This window comes from Notolepis coatsorum (assembly GCF_963971535.1).
Source record: "Notolepis coatsorum genome assembly, chromosome: 8".
Classification (NCBI taxonomy): Eukaryota; Metazoa; Chordata; class Actinopteri; order Aulopiformes; family Paralepididae; genus Notolepis; species Notolepis coatsorum.
The window spans coordinates 56,398,265-56,418,368 of record NC_140172.1 but is presented as its reverse complement, the minus strand read 5'-3'; the positions used below and the strand labels follow the sequence as shown (position 1 = coordinate 56,418,368).

The window sequence follows — 20,104 nt, the reverse complement described above, 5'->3', positions numbered from 1 at the left end:
TGAATCTCCCCAAGGGGATCAATAAAGGAATATCCTGTCTAGTCCAGAGGATAGAATGTTTTCCCCTCTGCGTGGGCGAGACCTGTTTGCTGCCATCTCCTCCATCCCAACCGCGTGGAGTCTTTTACCAACACACTTGCAGTTCCGCGTTTGGGTTCCGCAATCTGATTGGCCAGTGACGTTTCTCTCTGCGCCAATCGCGTAGCTGCCGCCTCGCAGGTTCTCATTCAACTACTGTCCAAGTTGCAGCAGCGTGATTATATGTTAGCGTAGTAATATCTATACTTTTCAAGAAAACAAATGATGTATCATGTCGGATAGAGAACAAAAATACACGTAGCCTTTGCTTTAAAATCCTGTCGAAAGTCTGGGAGAAGCTGTTTTCCTTAAAGCAGTGTTTCCTCTCTCTCTTAACACATTCCCCGCCGGAAACGGCTTAAGACGGGTTTCAAGTTCATGCGAATTCTGCCAGATCACGGCGTACAACGTTATTCTGATCATTAGGGATGCACCGATATGAAAATTTGCCACCGATACCGATTGTTCAACTAACACAATCGGCCGATACCGATATTTGTGGCAAAGATGATTTTGTAAATACATTTTTTTTTTGTAATATTTTTTTTTTGTATTTTTTTTTTATGAAACTACTGTATATTTGTGTTAAAAATTGTGCTCACCGATATGAACATAGGCCTCTTTACTTACTTAAAAAAAGGAAACATCAAGAAATAGCACTATCTCTCTCCCAGTATGGTCTGCCGGGCTGCAGCTAGATACTAGTTCTCCCAGTATGGTCTACCGGGCTGCAGCTGGATACTATTGTCTCAACCAGAGCTCTCAACCAATGAAATTTTGATTGACAGTCAATTCTGCCAATTACGTCACACACCGCTTGCACCCGCCTCTGCTGTTACCACCAATCGGCAAGCGCGTATACATTTTTTTTTTTCGCTTTTGTCCGCCATTGATTTTGACGAGAGGTTTTCTACAACAACAACAAAGCGCGGCCAACGTTTAGCTTTTAGCTCCGCAGGATGACTAAATGAGGCATAATGATTTTACTGCAACGAATGTTATAATAAAACAAAGCCTTTCTATACATGTGTCTGATTGAAAACTTTATTAACAGATTGCAGAATGGGTAAAACTCAGGGCTCTATGAGCAACGGAAGGAACTGAGCTAGTATGAATGCTTGCTACATTCGGGTAAATAATATGCTGATGTTATTGAACGTGTAACACTAACTATATAAAGTTAATGCCACAAAACGAATGCATTTGTTAATCATAAGTAGTAACTTTGATGCAGTAGCTTGTGTGTGTGTGGGCGGCGTTGTGCAGGTCGCGACGCGACTGAAGTTGCCTTTTGACGCGACACAAATTGATGGATATTTATCAGCTACTGCCATCGGCACATCCGAGCTTATCGGCCGATAGGCCGATTGCAGTCAACAAGGCACTTATCGGCCGATACCTATACCCGACCGATACATCGGTGCACCCCTACTGATCATATTTCATATTTTCGCCATGGTATTCATATTTCACTCACGGAGGATTGTCTGATGCTGCGGGACTCAGCACAACTCTGCAACGCTTCAATACTGCCACCTGGTGGCTGATCGGCGAGTTGCCAAACCGGATATCCCCTTTGTTGCTCGGTCCGTCCCCTAATTCCGTCCGGCCACTCGTTTATCGTCGCGGGACTCAAGACACACACCGTGGATATGGATCGTTGCCATAACTCAATAATCCACATGATTTGGGCGTATATTAGTATTATACAAACGGGAACTGGATCGCCTCGATCCACATCACATAACTGGGATCTGTTTGCTCCACTCTCATCGCCCAACGCTACGAGGAAGCTGCCGTGAGTTTCAGCGTTTTTCTTTATTATTAACCATACAAACTGCTCTGATCTATATATCACCCATACTACATGAAGCATTTAACGACTATCACGGAATTATAAACGACCCCCACCCCCCTCCGTTCACCCGCGCATGATCAGTCATAACGTTTAGGACCATGTACAGTTGAAATTTTTAATATAGTGTGGATCGGCAACAAACTGCATTTGATTATCTAATATATGCATTTGTGCCTATATCTCACGTTCTGGGAAATACTGCAGAAAACGATAAAAACATATTTATACTCTAGACGGTATTTTCGTATGAATGTGTGAATGAAAAAGTAAAACGTTCCTACATCCTGAACGATAGATAATCGATGTTGAATGGGCCATAGTAATGTCAATTTAGCAATACAATTAAAAAAGTTATAGCCCTGCAAAGAAGGTGAACATCTCCATAGACTTAAAGTGGTGGCAGAGATCAAACATTGATGGATATAAGCGTGGCAGAGAAAGTGTTAATGGTGTTGTGTGTAATGCTGTTGCCCGTTTCGAGCTTCCTTGAAGTGTTTCTGGCTTGCGGTGGCTATTCTGAAATTAGGCAATACGATTATGTGAGCACAGTGGCGAATCCTCCTGGAAGCCATGCTTCCCCATTAAAATATGAACAGTAAATAAATAAATTTAAATTATAAATTTAAATAAAAAATTTAAATTTAAATAATTTCTTTTTTAACCCATTCTCTGCCACCACTTTGATCATCCTAAACCAGTGGTTCCCAAACTGTGGTGCGCGCACCCCTTGTGGTGCGCGAGCTACCTCTAGGTGGTGCGTGACATGAAAAGGCTAATGGCGTTATTTTACTAATAAATATATAACTAATATACATTATTTCAAATGGGGATTTTCACTGTGTAAATCATGAAATTCAAGAATCGTTTTAATAAAAAACATACGTTTTAATAATAATAATAATAAACAATGTCTCGGGCGAGGTGCGCTTTGTCTGTGCTGATGCGCTCCGCTCTGCATGGAGTCTGTCTCCTCAGGTCTCCTATATGCGGGCTTAACAGCGGGCCGATGACAGTAGCGAGCGCGAGCCAGTGCATTAATAACTTCCTGCCAAAAGCGCGGGACCAGCGCGGGATTGTGGCACTTACAACATGCAGAGCTGGCTAAAAACAGGGAAACTGTCAGGTGAATCTAAAGTCAATAAAAGTATGAAAGAGGACAGGAGGAATTGGAGAAAAGCGGAGAGCAGCATTTTAGAGTGGAGACAGAGAGTGGTGATGACAGCTGGAGCACAGACACAACAGCCCGGTGGCTCTCCACCAAGAAAACAGGGTAATAATGACAATGATGTGTGTTCTATAATTATGATATGTGTGTAGTGTTTAGGGCTGACCTTCGAATTTTTTTTGGCAATCGAAGCTTCTAATTTTAATTCGAAGCTTTGAATAAAAAAAATTTGTATAATTTTTTTCTTTTTTTAATATAATTTTTTTTTTTTAATCTTATGTTGTGGGACTTGTACAGCACTTTGGTAAACTTTGTTGTTTTTAAATGTGCTCTATAAATAAAGTGGATTGGATTACCTTTTCGTGACTGTGACGCAGCCAACAAACACAGTAGGGCTGGGCGATAAAACGATAACGATAACTATCGCGATAAATTATTTCCTCGAAATAAACATGAAACGTGGTCGCAAAGTTTCGATATATCGATTTTCCAAGCTTGGATATCAGCACACGCACCAACAACCAATCAGTGAAGGAGATGGCCGACAGTGAAGGAGACCCGCGGTGCACCTCTGGGTAGAGAGGTAGGACTCTAGTAGTAAACAAGGCTGACTAGGATAACTAGCTTGCACGGCGCGATTTTATATATTTACGTGCCGAGTATGTGTGTTGCGTGAATTCTGAGGCCACGTTTATAGTAGTGTGGGGTAGGGGTGGACGGTATGGTCTAAAATGTATATCACGGTATAATTTGAAGCATAGACGGTAACGGTATATATCACGGTATCAGTGTTTCCGTTAGAATAATTTTTTTTGCCTGATAGGCAGGCTATATAAAGAATGACATCATCAAGGCATGTAGATTTATAATATTTTAACTTAAAACTAGGCTACTTTTGCGTATAAAGTCATTATATTCCAAATAAAATAAGTCCCGAGTCGAGACTCCGTGCTGCTCCCATTGCAAACAGCGGGGCTGGATTTTTCTAGAAGCATATGTAGCTGCAGAGCCGCAGAGCCAGTGGCTCTTTCAGGTCGTTCAGCCGTTTGGTGGGGGGGCGCTGTTGAGCGGGCCTGTGACCAGACCTGAAAGAGCCACTGGCTCTGCGGCTCTGCAGCTGCATGCTATTTCGCAAATCCACTGCTGCAGCCGTCCTCCCGTCGTTATCATAACACTACACACACATCATAATGTTCACAGCAAACTGTAGTTGATCACCAGGTATGTTTTATTAACGTAGAATAATTCATATAAGAAAAACGATAGGTAAGATCTCTTACCTTTCTCCACTGGTTAAAAATGCCAGGAACTGAAATTGAAACTTGCTGTGCGCCGCGGTGATATGTGTTTATTATGAAATGACAATTGCGTGTTGACACGCCCAGTGCGCCCACTGCGCGAAGCCTCCTAAATAACTTTTTCCAGTTTGCACATATCTATTATCTATGACTAATTCGATCTATTTTTAGGGGCAAATGCGATTGAAATAGTCGCGCTGTGGTTACATGACGTCATTGCTATTTTAGAGCTCCTCTACCGGTTACACGGTATAGCCAAAATCCATACCGTAGAGCAAATTCATACCGTTTATACCGTATACCGTTTATACCGTCCACCCCTAGTGTGGGGTATACAGTGGACGTCGTTTCAATATATTGGGGCGGAAGAGAGTATTTTAGGGTCATATCTAGTACATTTGTCATGAGATACTCCGCTTAGAAACAACAGGCTGGCTAGGATAACTAGCTTGCACGGCACTATTTTATATATTTACGTGCCGAGTATGTGTGTTGCGTGAATTCTGAGGCCACGTTTATAGTAGTGTGGGGTATACAGTGGACGTCGTTTCAATATATTGGGGCGGAAGAGAGTATTTTAGGGTAATATCTAGTATATTGTCATGAGATACTCCGCTTGTCGGCTAACTGCTAACGTGCGCGGACTGATGACGACATCAACATTCGCAGCAGCAAAACAAGTCTATTATATATATATCTATGCTATTAATAGCCCGTCCATCGCCGCCGGGCATAAGAAGTTAATTAAACTTGACAGACATTATATCGACGATAATTATCGATATCGAGTTATATGAAAATAATTTTATAATTTTATCGCGATAACGTTTTTGGCCATATCGCCCAGCCCTACAACACAGTGTGATTTAATTCAAGGTGGATCGCTGTTGTCGTTTGAACAACTTCAGATTTCATGGGAACTACCAATCCCCCAAATCAAGAATGTTTAAGATGAATGAAGTAAGATTTTGATTATTTGAAATATGGCCTGTGTAGACTAAACTATGCACAGAATTATGTCAGTCTACAAGGTCCGGATTCTACATGGTCCGGCAATGTAGACCTTGTAGACTCCACTACAGACCAATCAGTGAATGTTCATGCATTTTTAAGAAGGGCTACTTCCACAAAAAAACAAAGAACTCACCAAAACATCTCAGTAGCACCTTATCTAAATGTTCTATTTCATATATGGAGATTCATATTTATTTATGTATTGCATGCATTTCTACATTTTATTTCCTATTTTGTTTATTCATCCCAGTATCTTTCTTTCTTATGTGTGGAATTCTACAAGGCATTTACATTCACATTTACATTTAGTCATTTAGCTGACGCTTTTATCCAAAGCGACTTACAAGTTCTGTACGACAGGTCATCAGGAAGGATACAACTCTATCAGCTGAGTAACAATATTCATCAAAGTGTTGCGTGTTACAGTGTAGGTTAGTTTATTAGGACAAGTGCATGACAGTAAGGTTAGTTAGGGTTAGATTTTCTTTATTTTATTTTTTAAATTTTATTTCAGATAATGGTTGAAGAAGTGCGTCTTTAGTCGACGGCGAAAGATTGGATGGGATTCGGCTGTCCTAACTGTGGTGGGTAGTTCATTCCACCATTGTGGGGCAGGGACTGAGAATAGGCGTGTAGGTGGTTGTTATGTACCATGAGCCTGATCATTCCTGTGTCACTGGGCATGCAGGTGAGGGCTACTAATTAGCTAATTGCTGCTGATTGGTTACCTGCTGGCATGGTTAAAACCAGGCCTTCAGACACACATGCAGGTCTGTCTGTGGTTAGAGGGAGAGTTGTCACGTTCTTCCAATCCTTGTACTTTAGTTTATACCAGTAATTCCTTGTTAGAGTAGCATTTTGAGTTTAAGCACGTTTTTGGTGTTGGTTTGCACATAGGTTGCGTGCCTTTGAGCCAGGGTCGTAACAGTTGGGCGCTCGTCTGGGATTGAATTTGGAAACAAATACCCCTAGAAATTGTTTGGTGTTTTTTTTTGTTTTGCATGGTGTGTCATGGTGCTATGGTGTGGGTGGTGTTCGTTACATATTGTGTAACGTGGGGGCTTGAGCCGTTTCATCAAACAGGTGAGTATGCCCTTATTTGTTTGTAATTTGATGTGACTACTTATGCTGTTAAAATATATAGTTTAGTGGGCACCACATGTAGGTAGGGACATTGTTTTCTGGTTGTTTGTTAGCTTCCTGTGCACCACATACTCCTGGGGCAGTCAGAGAAATGATTAGTACCATCTACTTGTCTTGTACCATACCATATACTTGACGGGTGGATGGTCAAATATGATCTTTGGCTGGTAGCAGGTGTGGTTGAAGATGGTTAGGTCTACGGGGCCTAAGGGTAGGTAGAATAGGGGGCCAGAAAACACAGGTAGTGTGGTAGGGCCTGATTTAGTGTTTCTTAGGGTAGACATGTGGTGGGCCGGTTTGGACTGCAGGTTAGATGTAGAAGCGTAAGTAGTCATATCAGGTTAGAAGGGGCACCTGTTTGAATTTGTTTGTTGTATTTATTTTGTTTGTTTTGAGTGTTTGGTTAGCATACCTGTTAGCACCTGACCTCCTGCATGTATGACACGTCTATTTATTTCAGGGTGGTTGTTTTTTATTAAATTTTTTTGCAAACTAGAAAGGTGCGTTCCGTAGAGCACACATTTCCACCGCGTCCCCTTCTGGTTATTAGTATTGGCATTGGCATTCTTTATGGTTCTTCAGTGGTGCTTCAGTGGTTCTGTAGTGTTTCTTCAGTGGTTCTTTAGTGGCTCTTTAGTGGTTCTTCGTGGTTCTTCGATGGTTCTTCAGTGGTTCTTTAGTGTTTCTTTAGTGGCTCTTTGGTGGTTCTTTAGGTAGATTGTGTGTGTGCTAGGGTGCTTTTGGCAGCTTTTTGGTGGCTCTATAGTGAACAGGTTGTGGCGCTGGTGCAGTAGGGATGACTTCCGTGAAGGATTTTGTTGATCACCCTTCTGATGAGTTGTTGGAAAGGTTTTCCAAGGAGCAGCTTCTGGCGCTTGCTGTGCACTATAGGGTGGAGCTTACTGCCAATGAGAAGCGTTTGAAACCGACTGCCTTGGGTGCTTTGAGGGCTTTGCTCGTTAGGGAGCAGGTGCTTGCGGCGAGGGTGGAGGAGCCTCCTTTGTCTGACGCTTCTCCGCTACCATCTGGTACAGAGGGTGAGTGGAGGATTAGAGAGTTGGAGTTTAAGGAAAGGCAGCTACAGCAAGAGCATGAGGAGAGGAGAGAGGAGCGTGAGCTTAAGGAGAGAGAGAGGAGAGAGGAGCGTGAGTTTAAGGAGAAACAAATGTTGCTGGAGCACGAGCGTGCGCAGAAGGAGCTTGAATATAAGCATGCTGCCTTGCAGGCGGGTGCTCTGCATTCAGAGTCGCGTTCCGGTTTTGATGTCAGCAAAAATATTAGGATGGTGCCTCCTTTCGTTGAGAGGGATGTGGAAAAGTATTTTCCCCTTTTTGAACGGGTGGCAACCACGTTGAAGTGGCCTGATACGGCCTGGACGCTGCTGCTGCAGTGTGTTCTTGTTTGTAAGGCGCAAGAAGCCTATACTGCTCTGTCCCTTGAACAAAGTGCTGACTATGAGCTTGTTAAAGCTTCCATATTGAGGGCTTATGAGTTGGTCCCCGAGGCCTATCGTCAGCGTTTTAGAGGTTATCGCAGGTCGGAGGGACAGTCTTATGTTGAATTTGGAAGAGAGAAGGAGAACCTGTTTGACAGGTGGTGCACCTCTCAGAGAGCAGAGTCAAGAGAGCAGCTTAGACAGTTGATTCTCCTAGAGGAATTTAAAAGATGTGTTCCTGATACCGTTTCCACTCATCTAAACGAGCGTAGGGTATCGAAGATAGGCGATGCCGCTGTCTTCGCTGATGAGTTTGTGTTGACACACAAGTCAGTTTTTTTGGCGGACTACCGTGTCGAGTCCAGGGATAGGCGTCCTGTTCAGGGGGGCCGTTTCCCAAAACCTGTGTCTGCTGGTCAGTTAACTTCACCTCCTAGGCGGGGTGGTTCTGCTGGTGCATTCCCAGAAGGGATTATCTGTTTCTACTGTAAAGAGCCTGGTCATATCGTTGCTGGGTGCCCGGTGCTTGAACAGAAAAATGTCAGAACGGTGGCTCTGGTAGAAACCATATGCAGAACACCTATGCCAACGTTAGACGGTGGTGGGGAAAGTATCAAACGTGTGGACAAAGAGCTCGAGGGTTCCTCAAGATTTATGATGGATGGATTTGTTTCCCTGACTAATGCATTAGAGTCCAAACAGGCTATAACAATTTGGAGAGATACCGGTGCTTTTCAGTCCCTCATTCTGGAGGGGATTTTGCCGTTTTCAGAAAACTCTTCTTTGTATTCCGGTGTCGTTGTTCGGGGCTTTGGGGGTGGATTTGTGGATGCACCTTTGCATGAGGTCACGCTCAATTCTCCCTTAGTATCAGGCAATGTTGTTGTGGGGGTATGTTCTCACATTCCCATAAGGGGGGTGTCCTTTATTCTAGGGAATGATTTGACTGGTGACAAAGTGTTGGCTACTCCAGTTGTAGCTCCCATTCCTGTGGTTTCTGAGGTCCCTAATGAGCTGGCACAGAAACATCCAGGAGTGTTCCCTGTGTGTGCTGTGACACGGGCAATGTCAAAGGACAAAAGTGATGTTGTTGATACTTCGACTTGGGACATTACACTTAGTGACACATTCTTTGTTGAATTGAAAAGTGTACCTGTTGAGAATTTTGGAAAACACACTGTGGATGTACCTCTGCATAATGATTCTCTTGATTGTGCCTTTGTGTTAGGCAAGGTGGTGAAACCAGAGTTGACATACGTGCCGGAGAGGCATGTGGCAGGAGATGATATGGCAGCGCAGTGTCTCAAGGTCTTCCCAGCCTGTACGGTGGCTGAGGCCACGAACGAATTGGAGGATGAGTGTGGGAAGGATGCTATGAGAGGTGCTGTTGATTCATGTGACACCGTTCTAGTTGAAGAGGCTAGGCTACTAGGCCTGACTTAGGCTGCCAGCCTTCCCACAGTAGCTCTATTGTCCCTAATGTTTCACTTGTGGGCAGGGATGGTCCCAGTATGTCAGTTGATGATTCTGACATTGATCCACGTGTCCACACTGATTCTCTGCCATGCACTAGGTGTGATGGTCAACCTAGTTACCTGTGTCCTGTGGAGCAGGAGCCGCCTTCGCGACCTGGTCTGTTGAGTGGCAGCCATTTTGATCAGGACAATGTTATTTTGGGTGACGCCATTTTAGATGGTGTTCCAGACGTTTTTGTGACTGACGTACTGCCATGTTCCAGGGACGGTGGGGCTGTACCTGAGGCGGTACATCCTACTCTGGAGGTTCACGGTTTGCAGTATCCTGAACTGCCAGTGCCAGGTGGGATGGATATGGGCGCGGTGGTGGTATCAGTGATCTATGGTTTTTGTTTTTCTGTGTTCTGTTCTGTTGAGCGCAGTGAGATTAGTTCTCAGATTGATTTTGGTTTGCAGTCTATTTTTGACAGGTCGGTATCGGTGGAGGGGCCTGTTGAAAGGGAGCATACAACACGGTTGGTGGTCATGTTCGACAGGGGCCGGCCCGTTATCGCTGTTGTGGTAGTGGCCCTGACGACTAATGGGTCACAGTTTTTTTTTTTTTTTATGGGTTTGATGTGTTGTGGTTGCCTCTTGGGCAACCAGTTTGGTGGGGGAGGTGTTATGTACCATGAGCCTGATCATTCCTGTGTCACTGGGCATGCAGGTGAGGGCTACTAATTAGCTAATTGCTGCTGATTGGTTACCTGCTGGCATGGTTAAAACCAGGCCTTCAGACACACATGCAGGTCTGTCTGTGGTTAGAGGGAGAGTTGTCACGTTCTTCCAATCCTTGTACTTTAGTTTATACCAGTAATTCCTTGTTAGAGTAGCATTTTGAGTTTAAGCACGGTTTTTGGTGTTGGTTTGCACATAGGTTGCGTGCCTTTGAGCCAGGGTCGTAACAGTGGTGTATACAGTATGTGTTTGAGGATGATATCCTTCAAACAGGCAATAGTGATGATATAATTTGGGCAGTGCTGAGCTGGGTTACTTTCCTCCAGTGTATTTGTCCCCCGGCCCCACCCAATGGCCCCATGCACACACACACCGAAGTAAAAATTTAAATAAAATACAAAAATTTGAAAAAAAGAATTTTTGAAAAAAAAATTATTAATTTATTTTATTTTTATTTATTTTTTTACTTCGATTTTTTTTTATGTTCGAAGCTTGTGCCATCGAACGAAGCTTCGAAGCTTCGAAGTATTTAAGACAGCCCTAGTAGTGTTCTGATAACGACTATTGGTGAAGCGATGTCGAGATTCATTTGGTTTGGCAGCGAGAGCTAGATTTGCGAGAAGCATCCAGCCGCAGAGCAGACAGTTGTGCACGCACAGTGCAATACTCCAATTCAGCCATTGGCAATTCTGCTGAGCTTCCCCAGACCGGGATGAGAGCGCCGCTGGCTCTGCGGCTCTGCAGTTGCATACTATTGGTATGTGCTTCGTTGGGAGGCGGAGATATAATAGTCATCACGCAACGTTTATATTTCACGATAATGTTGCCAAATTTCTCAGTTATTCGCTTGATATAATTAATACAAATGTCCAATATAACGGAATTCGTTAGCTCATAAAAATGTGATTATAACACACTGTTGTTTATTAATGTCGGCTGACTGCCCACAGACACCTATTTGATTTAAAGTCAGCAGCAGCACGGAGTCTCTGGACTTATTTATTTATTATTTTTTATGTTTGCATTGGGGGGTGCGCGAGCTAGGTCGGCAGGTGCGCGGCCAAAAAAGTTTGGGAACCGCTGTCCTAAACCATTCTCTGCCAGTACTATAAGTCTATGGAGATGTTCACCTTCTTTGCAGGGCTATAACTTTTTAAATTGTATTGCTAAATTGACATTACTATGGCCCATTCAACATCGATTAGCTATCGTTCAGGATGTAGGAACGTTTTACTTTTTCATTCACACATTCATACGAAAATACCGTCTAGAGTATAAATATGTTTTTATCGTTTTCTGCAGTATTTCCTAGAACGTGAGATAGACATAAATGCATATATTAGATTATCAAATGCCGTTTGATACCGATCAACGTTATATTAAAATGTTCAACTGTACATGGTCCTAAGCGTTATGACTGATCATCCGCGGGTGAACGGAGGGGGGGGGGGGGGGGGTCGTTTATAATTCCGTGACCGACGTTAAATGATTTATGTAGTATGGGTGATATATAGATCAGAGCAGTTTGTATCGAAAATGATAAAGAGAAACGCTGAAACTCACGGCAGCTTCCTCGTAGCGATGGGCGATGAGAGTGGAGCAAACAGATCCCAGTGATGTGGATCGATGCGATCCAGTTCCAGTTTGTATAATACTAATATACGCCCAAATCATGTGGATTATTGAGTTATGGCAAATATCCATATCCACGGTGTGTGTCTTGAGTCCAGGGACGATAAACGAGTGGCCGGACGGAATAGGGAGACGCACCCGTATCACAAGAGATCCACTTCCGGTTGCAACTCGCCGATCAGCCACCAGGTGGCGGTATTGAAGCGTTGCAGAGTTGTGATGGCTCCCGCAGCATATGACAAGGTTCTGTGGGTGAAATATGAATTCCATGACGAAAATATGAAATATGAACTTGAAATACGCTGTACAGCGATATTGGCAGACAGCGCATGGCGGGCAATAACGCTGAACATCGATTTTGGCGGAGAATGGGTTAATATAGTTTACAATAATAATAAAAAAATCATTATTTTTCATCTCTGTGTTATAATATTTTTTTTTTAATTTTCTCCCTCTTCTCCTTCTCACTCTCTCTAACACTGTCAGACTCACTGAGGCAGGCTGGCAGTCACTCTGTGCTCAGTCACTGCAGCTCAGCCAGAATAGAGAGCAGAGGGGAGGGGGGAGGTGTCTTTCTCTAGCTTTCACCTTGTGATTCATGGTTGTGGAGGCGTGAATACTTTCCCTAAGCCAGTTGTACTTTTGCGCAATCTGATTGGCCACTGACGTTTCTGGTCATGTGTAGGTATGGGTACCTTTCACATTTGAACCGATACCTGTGAATCGATACCGGTACCCAACGGTACCTTTTTTCTGTACTTTAGTCTCTAAAAATTGTATCTACCTACCTCAGTTATAAAAAAAAAAATCCAAACTTAATATTTAATAAATAAATAATGTATTATTATTACTTTATTATTATTTACATCTTACTGATGTAAAGTATTTTACAACTGATTAAACAAACAAACAATCTAGCAGCAATGAACTACTCTGCTGCTGATTGAGTATTCAAGCAGTTATTTTCGCTCCACACTCTGTGTGCTTCTCCCCCGCTTTGGAGAAGACCCGCTCTGCGGTGTGTGTGTGGCTTGTTTACCGAAGTCACATCCTCTCTACTCTTCTGTCCTGAGTTGTGCCGGCTTGCACTGTAGCCCTAGGAGCTAACGTTATGTCCGACGGTTAGCTAACGTCAGCTTAAGTCTAAGAACGTTAAACGGGTTACAAATATGTGAAACTATCGAAGGAGTTCCGACCGCTAAAAATAAAACCCACCGAGGCAGCACGAGCACATAGCTAAAAACGTTTCGAGAGGAGTGGAAGTTTGGAGCTAGACAGTAGTGTTTCAAGAGACTGGCTACAGTAATATGATGCTGGGCTGTAGTGATCAGTTGTTCCGTGTGGCGCAAGTATGTAAAAAAGAAAAACAGAAACAACACGTTTGTCATCTGTAGTAAATAAATGAAGCTGGAATCCATTCGTGACCATGCACAGAGCCAGTGTCTCATTGTGTCCCGGATTCAATCTCCTCTCCTCTAAAGACGCTCCGTGGCTAGGCTAACAGCCATGTCAGACAGAGCAGATGTGGAAACTGAGCTACACTTTCTAACAACCTGCCCACTACCAAGATAGATATCAGAGACATATACTCCCCAGTCCCCATGAATTGCAAACACCCAAAGAGAGTTTGAAAACATGTATTGTGCCTAAAGTGCGGTTTCGTTTTTGCAGTCAACAAAACGTGACGTCATCGGACTTTTTTTTTTTTTTGCGCATTGTACCGAAAGTTGGCACCGGCGGATCTCACGTGAATCGATACTCGGTAGTACCGACGTGTTTCGGTAGGTACCTTTAAAAGTACCGAATTCGGTACCCATCCCTAGTCATGTGACATGTGCGCCAATCGTGGGACGGCAAGTTCTGCTCCTATTTCCGGGTCTAACAGCCTGCAAACTACCTAACGCCTAGTTTATCACTGGTTAAGCTTAGGCGACTCTTTCGAAGTTGGTTAAGGTTATAGTTTGGAATCAGGGCTGGTGTTCTATCGGCCTGCTCTAAGACAAACTCTAACCTTAACCAACTTCGAAAGAGTGCCTAAGCTTAACCAGTGGCAGAACTTGCCGTCCCACGATTGGCGCACATGTCACGCGACCAGAAACGTCAGTGGCCAATCAGATCGCGCAAAAGTACAACTGGCTTAGGGAAAGTATTCACGCATTGTGGATTCCACAACCAATTATTAGCCAATAAGATTTGAGCTTAATAAAGGGGTTCCCACACCTTAACACAGGGCCGTTTGACAGCGAAGCACTCTAGCCAGGGAGCGAAATTAACTTTTTGACTCACCGGCCAGTGGCGGGTAGATGGGAAGAATCTACCCGCCAAGCATATTTCTTACCCGCCAACTTTTTTTTGATAAATTTTTTTTTATTATTATTTTATATAGATTTTTTTTTTAATAAAATATATATGTTATATAATCATACTTGTGATTGTGTTATCTGCGAGACATCGCCACCTCGCTGTCTGCAAACAGCTCCACTGTCTGTGTGTATACTCGAGTGGCCTCCAGCTCCAGCAAGGATTCTCCGGGGGTGCAGCTGGACCCTAAACGCTACATTCAGCATGCAAAATAATTCTCCGGCGCTGCACCTGGACCCTAGTCAGCAGCCCTCACTCATGCGATGTAAACCAGGGACTCGAATACGCATGTTGTTGTTGTAGGACATTGATGTCAGGAGCTTTCTGTAGCTACTGCTGGATGGCGTTGGGACAACGCCTCAGTGAACTATTTAGTTTACTGCGACATTTCGTAGTGACTAGTTACCTAGCCAACGGAGGTATTATGCACTGGACTATTGCTGGAGGATTTGTTGATGTCGGGAGCTATCCGTAGCTAGCCGGCTGGATAACGTTACACAATGCCTCGTGTATTAAACTAAGTGAATAGTTGACTGGGTCATTTTGTAACGGTAGCTAACGTTATCTCACGAAGGTCCCACACTGACTAGACTAACGTCACGGTGAGGCAATAGCCTCTGTTTACATGCAGGCATACAGGGGCAGCAGCAGCAGCAGCAGTGCTAACTAACGTCACGGTGACTCTGAGGCAATAGCCTCTGTTTACATGCAGGCATACAGAAACAGGTGGGGAGGGGGTAGCAGCAGCAGTGCGCGGTGCGCTGCATGTCTGTGCTGAGACAGCGAGTGAGAACTCCGCTAAAGAATTGGATCATGATTTTCGGTTTTCACATGACTATTTGATTGCCTGTCACACGGCGCTCAGACGTCTCAGTGGGAGGCGCCAAACGTAAAAACTGAGCGCAAATGGCGGGTGGCGCTCTCTAGTTTCGGTCCCTGACTCTAGCGTCTTCAAATTTGCCACTCTGGAGGCGGGCCAGTCCAGAACGTTTCCACCGATTGACCAATCAAATCACATTAAAAGCTAAACGTGACGACGTCATCGCCTCGTGAAACTGCGTTGGGGAAAATATCCACGCCTCGCGGCCATGTTCGAATCAAAACAACAATACGTCCGGAGATAGCTAGCTAACGTTATGTGAGTCTTAATGTCTAAATGTCTTAATGCCATACTGTATATTCTGCCGTGTCATATCATACTGTGTTATTGTGTTGATGGGGCGGCGCTGACTCGCCGAGTCATACTGTACTGGTCTGCTTGTGTTTGATGGGGCGGCGCCGACTCGCCGAGTCATACTGTACTGGTCTGCTTGTGTTTGATGGGCCGAGCCACAGGCTACTGTATACATGTATGTTCTGCCATGTCAGCAATATCTTGCAAGACGCTGAGAAATATTATTTTAATAATATTTTTTTTTGGCATCCTCTGTTATTTTACCCACGCGACGCCACTGTGTGAGCATGTGCTATCAAGAAAATATATGAAAGTTATTACTTCAACCCTAAATCCGTGGATCTTTAAAAACGAAACAGTCAGTTAACTCTGCAAGATTCATATCCAAAAGATATCCATTATGCACGATCAATTCCGTGATGGTGAAGATGATGACAACATATAGGCCTGTTTTACCCTCTATCTTGCTGGTAAAAGACTACACACAACAGGGACCCTTACGTCACGGCTCACGATTTATGTTCATTGGTTGTTCAACATCACCGAATTGTTATTTTACCAATGAGAGGTATACAGTCTAATGCTTCCTTTACTTGCCCGTGGCACGCGACTCATCCCGCTGTAGCTGCTGTTCTATTAGAAAATATTGAAATGACAAGTTCACAAGAGAGAAAAGCAAGATAGAGGGTAAAACAGGCCTATATGTTGTCATCATCTTCACCATCACGGAATTTATCGTGCATAATGGATATCTTTTGGATATGAATCGTGCCAGCGGAGTTAACAGACTTGTGTTTCGTTTTTTTTTTTTTTTATTATTGCAAAACAGAAATTATTAAAAGTCAGTACTCAACACACAATGCATAATGAAACTAACAGTCAAGGTGGCTAAAATTACATGCAAGTACAGAAACAGAAGACAAAAAAAAAAGTCTATAATAATATTTTACCGTATACAGTGTATATCCAACAAAATTAACAATTATACAAATGCCTTATACAGGATATACCCCTAATACCTATTTTCTAAAACCCTACACACATATGCTCCAGCTCGAACCCCCCCCTCCCGGACCCCTCGTTGGATAGTACCTCCATTATCCCTCACTCCTAACCAGACACTACCATTATAAGCTAGCTTTTATTCTCTCCACCACTTCTAACCACATTGACATTTTGGATTCGTTGAGACCCAGAATTCTTGCTGTAGATATTTCTTGATAAATCACATCGAGATATGTAAGAGACCAAACTTTCCGGCACATTCTTTCCGGTTGAAACCAGCGTGATGCGATCAGTTTTTTAGCTACTGTGATACCCGATAAAACCAATCTATTTAGCTGTGGATTTACTGCAAACTCAAAAACATCATTCAAAAGCAATACAGAGGGGTGTACTGGTATATTCCAAGATACGAGTTTTGATAATTGATGGGTCACATCTTTCCAGAATGCCTTAACTGGTGGACAGTCCCAATACATGTGCATAAATGTCCCTTCGTCTCCATTTGTACATTGGGAGCATTGTGTTTCGTTTTTAAAGATCCACGGATTTAGGGTTGAAGTAATAACTTTCATATATTTTCTTGATAGCACATGCTCACATAATAGTAGTAGTAGTAGTAGTAGTAGTAGGAGTAGTAGTAGTAGTAGTAGTAGTAGTAATAGTACATTTACATTTACATTTACATTTAGTCATTTAGCTGACTATAGTAGTAGTAGTAGTAGTAGTAGTAGTAGTAGTAGTTTATTTTTTCAGTCATCATCTCACACAATACAATATACACCATCATTTATCAATATTTGATTTTTTACAGTGACTGAAAAGGTACAGACTGAAGCATAGTGCTTATATGTGCCTGTCCTATATTCTTACAAAAAAAATTCAAAAATTTAGACTCAAACAGTATTATAAAGAAAGAAAAAAGCAAGCAAAACAGTATTATTCACCCTTGTAGTTTTCAAAATTAGCTTTACAAAAAAATACAAAAATGTAGATTCCAAAACAGTATTCTAAAAGAAAAAAAAGAAAACAAAACAGTGTTATTCACCCTTGTAGTTTTCAAAAATAGCTTTACAAACCTTTTTCTTAAAAACCTAAATCGAATTACTCATTCTTAACTGTATATCAGCATTGTTCCACAAGTTAACCCCAATAATAGAAATACACCTCCTTTTAATCCCTTTCTTAGCTTTTTGAACAGTAAATTTACAAATATCTCTCAAATCATATTTTCTTTCATGTATTGAAAAAAACCTTGCATCCCATCTGGGAGTAACTTTGCTTTAGCTCTGTACATTATTTGCATAGTTTTATAGTAAACCATAATCGTATTGCCTAATTTCAGAATAGCCACCGCAAGCCAGAAACACTTCGAGGAAGCTCGAAACGGGCAACAGCATTACACACAACACCATTAAGAGAGAGAGAAAACACTGCTTTAAGGAAAACAGCTTCTCCCAGACTTTCGACAGGATTTTAAAGCAAAGGCTACGTGTTCTCCACCGACAAGATATCATACAGCATTTGTTTTCTTGAAAAGTATAGATATTACTACGCTAACATATAATCACGCTGCTGTTATACAGCAACTTGGACAGTAGTTGAATGAGAACCTGCGAGGCGGCAGCTACGCGATTGGCGCAGAGGGAAACGTCACTGGCCAATCAGATCGCGGAACCCGAACGCGGAACTGCAAGTGTGTTGGTAAAAGACTACAGTACTACACGCATCCCAACCTCATCCTAGACGCATAGCATAGCCTCTCAAGTAAAGCGAAACAGTGGCTGAAATGCTCAACAGTTGAGATGTTGGGTCAGTATTAGTAACGAGCTGAATAAACGCACATTTCTCTCTCTATACATAGAGTCGCACCAGTTTCTGACCTAACGTCACATGACCAAGGTACCCATGTACATGTCAAAATACTTCCCAAAGGTCAGTGAATACCACGATCACAACACCAGAGGTAGCTCCACAAATCATGTTAAACCCAGATTCGGCTCAAACAAGGGACTAAACACGTTTCCCAATTATGCCACATCAATGTGGAACGCCCTACCCAAAGCTGTAAAGGAATGTGAATCACTACCCACTTTCAAAACCACTCTCAAGGAACACCTACGGGAGACTGCAATTCGAAACTGGCCCCTGTAAATGTCCTAACCCAACCCCCTCCAATGTACAGTAATTTACCTAGTATGGTTGTCAATATTCCAATGTACAGTTTTGCTTGTTTGTACAGTGTCCCCCCCCCCCCCAACCCCCTCCAATGTAAATTACCTAGTATGGTTGTCAATATCCCAATGTACAGTTTTGCTTGTACAGTTGTACAGTGTTTCCCCCCCCAACCCCTCCCTACCCAACCCCACCCAACCTCCTCCAATGTACAGTTTTTGTCAAATGTATATACTCCCTTTTCTGGACTCTTTTTGTATCACAAACAGTACTGTATTTGCAAATCTGGTATGTCATAAATGTATAGATGTAGCAGTACTGTCTATCTGTATGTCATGTATGTCATATATGTCCCGATTAATTGAAAATGGGGGACCCTGATGTAAACAAGACGAAAGTCTTTCTCTGGTCTGCATCCCCTTAACAATTGTGTGTATTGAGCTGTACTGTGTTGTACCCATTCTGCAATCTGTTAATAAAGTTTTCAATCAATCAATCAATCAATCAATCAATCAATCAATCACATGTTCTCCCAATCTCATAACGTCGTAGTGTAGCATTAGCATAGCAACTTAGCTGTGGTAGCTGGTCCAACTACCTCTGGTCTGTATGGAAAAGTGGCAGAAACGCCCAACAGATCAGATGTGCGGTCAGTAGATGAATAAAAGCAGATTTTACTGTAACAAAAACGGATGAACCTAATGTACCTTTGTTTACCAGAACGACGAGACTCCAGAAATGACGTGGGGTGTCAGAGAGGAGGATGCGCTAGCCATAGATATATATAGAACTATATAGATATCTATGGCGCTAGCAACTACTTCCGTCACCAGAAGAGTGCTCTCTTCTTCCGCGTTATTTTTTTTCCTAGCCGCATTTCTCGGAGACGCTCTCTGATTGGCCACTGACATGTTTGCCCAATCGCGTGACCTGACGAGCTGTGTCTTTGCCCATTTCCGTAACCTCGTTCCCAGCTTTATCTCGAGAGAAAGCCTGGTAAAGCGCTACGGCCGAAAGTGGGAATCAGGTAGGAAGTCCCGCCCCTGAAATCACGACACGGTGCTCATGAAAATGTATTCCCCCCAGAAACCTCGTTATCGCCTCCCTCGACAGGCTGACAGACCTGCTTGTTGTTTGTTTCGCTGGGGACTATAAACAGATCAGGGGGTGCCCGGAAACCGGAAAGCCTGTAGCCGGTATTTCTGTATTTCCGATTCACATTTTAGGAGGCATAGCTTTACCCATAGATATGTGTTCTATATATATCTATGGCTTTACCAGCCTACCATTTCCGCGTTGAACAGCCTGCAAACTACCTGGCGTTCTATCGCTCTAAGACAAACTCTAACCTTAACCAACTTCGAAAGAGTGCCTAAGCTTAACCGTCGAAAGAACTTGCCGTCACGCTCTAAGACAAACTCTAACCATAACCAACTTCGAAAGAGTGCCTAAGCTTAAGCAGTGTAGAAACAGGCGTCGGCCAATCAGAGAGTGTCTCCGAGAAATGCGGCTAGGAAAAAAAATAACGCCTCTCTTCCTGTTCTTCTTCTTCTTCTTCTTCAATGGGTTTAATGGCG

At 43.0% G+C, this 20,104-nt stretch overlaps 1 protein-coding gene across 1 annotated transcript in view; it reads right to left on the bottom strand.

Moving 5' to 3' along the window:
- Positions 1–19,353, bottom strand: part of LOC311232891 (uncharacterized protein) — a 69,222-nt gene extending 49,869 nt beyond the window's left edge. Inside the window, exon 1 of the mRNA XM_084319725.1 lies at positions 19,235–19,353. The gene's annotated coding sequence lies outside the window, so the exon portion shown is untranslated. The remainder of the gene's footprint in view (positions 1–19,234) is intronic.
- Between the last annotated feature and the right edge of the window lie 751 nt (positions 19,354–20,104).